Below are 3,794 nucleotides of genomic sequence, written 5' to 3'. Positions count from 1 at the left end.
ATGAGTTCGCCTATGGTGTTGTGTAGTGCCAAGCCTTCAAGCTTGTGTTAGGAAGTATTGAGCGGGAGCCCCAATGCTGGTGTGTGTGCCTTGAGTAAGAGTGTGTTGAACTCTTTCACTTCGCTCTTTCAAAGACGAGCATGGGGTTACATATGCGAGCCCGGCTGCTAATAAACGCCTGCACCATGCCTATTGTGTGTATGACCCTCCCAGTCATTCTAACGATTGCTCAGCAACTTTCATGAGGTGTTTTAACGAAATACAATTGTTGCAGCTGCTCTCTATGTGCAATTCTAATATTCTGATAGTCTGGAAAGTTTTATTGGGTTGTCCAGTGATTGTTCGCTCAATGTTATGGGCGTCTGTGTTTCGTTTACCGGCTTCCTTCGCTGCTTCCTTATGATGAGATTTTCTGATTTAGTGGGAGCGCATTGCATCCTGAATTTTTCGGCGTATGAATGAGATCAACAGCTTTACCGTCCCAGAGATGCCGTTCCAGGCAGCGAGATCAGAAGCGGAGACAGCCACGGTTAACCTAACAAGTAGCATCCGTACTGATTCGTCTTCATTGCACAAAACGGTGAAGATACTAATCTTCCTGTTAGAATCTGAACTACGAATCGATGCGTCGTCGGCGTCACATGACACACGAATACGAAGACGATGAAGCACAGTTCTTCGCCGCGCTCGTGTCAGAGAGACATAGCGTTGACACTAACGAAGAACAGTGTAGAAAACAGCACAAGAATGGGCCCACAAACGACGTGATGTGCCGCACTCTACTAAGGTATGGCCGATCACAACACAAAATACGCCACACCCTTCTAACCTGTATGGACCTCCTTCACCCCGCGACGTCATGAAGATGCGGTGGCGCTGATGTTAGCAGCGACTTTCGCATGGTAGGCAAAACAGGTTCCGCTTGCCCGTGCCTACCGCAGCTGCCGCAGTTACCGGCGGCTGCTTCAAGCCTGTGCACTGCAGAAGCAGCATATATTGACCAGCTGCGTCACTGCTGGATCCGCGTAGTAGCATAAAAAATATTAAATTAGCCTCGATAGGTTTCTCGCGCATAAATGCCGCATTCGGAAACTGGCTAACAGGCATTGGGCCACGGTAGTAAAGCGCGAAGTCTGGGAGTCGATGGACACTGCCACTCAATGCACTTAATAGCATGCAAGTTACTGCGTTCATTCACCTGAACTTCAGAATAGTAGGCTGATAATTGCTCAAGGAAAAAAAAAAGACATGTAGCTGCACACGTACTTATCACCTTGAGCCGGAGTGCACGGGGCGCCGACTGGTTCACTCGCCCCCAAGGAATGCGTTTTTTTGTTAATAGCACACCATGTTTAAATGGCGCCTTTTGTGACATTTAATATTTACTTGAAACTGTTTCTTGATATGACGACGTAATTATTTCATTCGAGTAGAAAGAAGTCTGGTAAGTTGTGTCAATCTTGTGCGGTCGCGTTGGTGTGCTTAGAATAGCGTACCTTAAGTGTGCTAAACGCCATATGCTTTTTCATTGCATCATGCATGTGTCATGTTTCATGAGGTAATACATGATCGCGAAGCTTGTTTGGAAAGAAGCAGCCGCAGGCGTGCTACTAACAGACACGTGGCGAGATTGAGAGGGGACGCGGCATGAAAAGTGTTTTCGTTATTCGTGCATGCGATATGTAACTAAACTTGGTGCAAATATGAAATTCCTACGCTAGTTTCAGTCATTCCTTTTATATATAGCTATACCTGGTGCAGTTCTGGGTAATTATAATTAACACCGTCGTCAAGTCCCCCCAAGCTAGGTCTCAAATAATTGAGTAGATAGTGCGCAGTTTTTTTATGCCAGCATGTGCATAAAGCCCTGTTCTGTATGATGACGGGATTAGTTCTTTTTCTATATGATCAGTACTTATGCATGCATAGTTACATGAAAACGTTTCTTACAAAAAATAACTAACACAATACTGCATGTATAGGGGAAAAAATCGAGAGATTTATTACGCTCCTCAACGTCTCAGGAATAGTTTGCGACAAATGCAATCATTTGATTTTCATGCGAATTACGAAGGTGAGTGATCCAGTCGCAGAAAATGTGAGAGGTCAGAAAACGAACCTTAAAGTTTATTCCCTCGTTTATGGCATCTTCGCTTTCGCTTTGGTCAAAGAAATGCGGCACTGAAATCAAAGAAATTATCTCACAATTTCTGACGACCACACTTCTAAAAAGCGTAATTTATAAATTTGTACTCAATATTTTGCTATAATTTTTCGTTACGAAACTAGACTTCAGGGCTAGGAAAGAAAATAATTCTAGAAATCAAAAATTTTCATCAAATCGACCAGCTTAACAAGAGGACAAGTCGGCCTGGCTGGTGCGTGGTCATGCGGCTAAAAACAGCGTTAAGCGAGACAGGAGATCGGGGACACGACGCTGTCCCCACTTTTCGCGCAGCGCGACACGTACGTATGTCAGCAGACGATGAGCGCATGTCTGCTCCGACGAAACAACGCCAGCACTTCCCCTCACCACTGTCCTGAAGTAAAATCATTCCGGCTAGTGCAGAGTGTCAAAACTTGTTTTATTCAATGCCTAGCGCATAAATAAACGGCAGGAACTCTTTCTACATGTTTACTACTAACCATATATACAATACACAGTGTCAAACTATTTCTCTTTATAGGCCGCACGTGGACAACGCGAGCTCGTGTACTTCGACAAATTACTAAGTTGGAAGCATCAACCATTGCTATGATTCGCAGAAACTGGAAACGCGCCTACAAGCCTTGAAAACCCGCGCACAACACCTATCCGCGACGCCACTCCCCGACCTTTTGCCTACCACGAGCTCGCTAGCGACTGCAGCGCCACCTCGTTTGTTTACAAACATGCAGGAGGTCCATAGCCGTGTGCAATTGCATCAGATAAACAATGCTCTAGCACGTGCAGGCCACAAACAGGTTCTCGGTCCCGGTGTTGCGACTTGTGTTGTTAACCTTTGGGAAACTTTTTTTTTTCTAAACCCTCGTTCTATCCCTATTCTCTTTCGCTGCTTTTACTCCCTTTTTCAAGTGCAGGGTAGCCAACCAGACATGGTGCCCGGTTAACCTCAAACCTTCCCTTCTTATGTCTGTTTCACCTGCGAGTGATGTGAGTGCCGTAACACGAATGCGCTGGCTGGCTCTAGATACGCAGTAACAAATGCACCAGCAAGTCATATTGCCATGAACCACATTCGCGTGAATGAAGTCACGCGGAGTTTAGTGGAATCGACCATTTATAAAATTCTGAAGGCCCTAGTTTTTACAATGCTGAACGACCATTCCTGGTAGAGGGTTATGACTCCACCCAACGAAAACACTGGATTTCATTTCGACTATGTTCTCTAGCTCTAAGCTGGCCGCCCTCAACGAGAGCTAACGGTGGCCGATGTACCTGCTTGAATTCAGTGCCCGAGTTTCTCATGGCACCGAAGATATTTATCAAATATGTGGAATCACTGTCCTTGGTGTGCAGGTACAGATGCTTGGCTACTGTAGTGCAGCACGAGTTTTGTTATGGTCAGAGAGCAAGACCACCATGTGAAGACAGTTGGACCTCGCAAGCACGTATTATTCAAGCAGTAAAAACTTCAGCATTTAAAGCTCAGAGCAGCATTTAAGAAAAAAAGATGATAAAATTTTGCGATTATTTAAAAAAAAATTTAGATGTGGCGTGAGGAGACGTTTTCGGAACCAGCTACTCCTTCAGCCTTGCCATCATTTTGTCCAGAACTGTTATTTTTCTTATA

This window comes from Amblyomma americanum, chromosome 6 (assembly GCF_052857255.1).
Source record: "Amblyomma americanum isolate KBUSLIRL-KWMA chromosome 6, ASM5285725v1, whole genome shotgun sequence".
Lineage (NCBI taxonomy): Eukaryota > Metazoa > Arthropoda > Arachnida > Ixodida > Ixodidae > Amblyomma > Amblyomma americanum.
Note: the sequence above shows the minus strand (reverse complement) of the source record.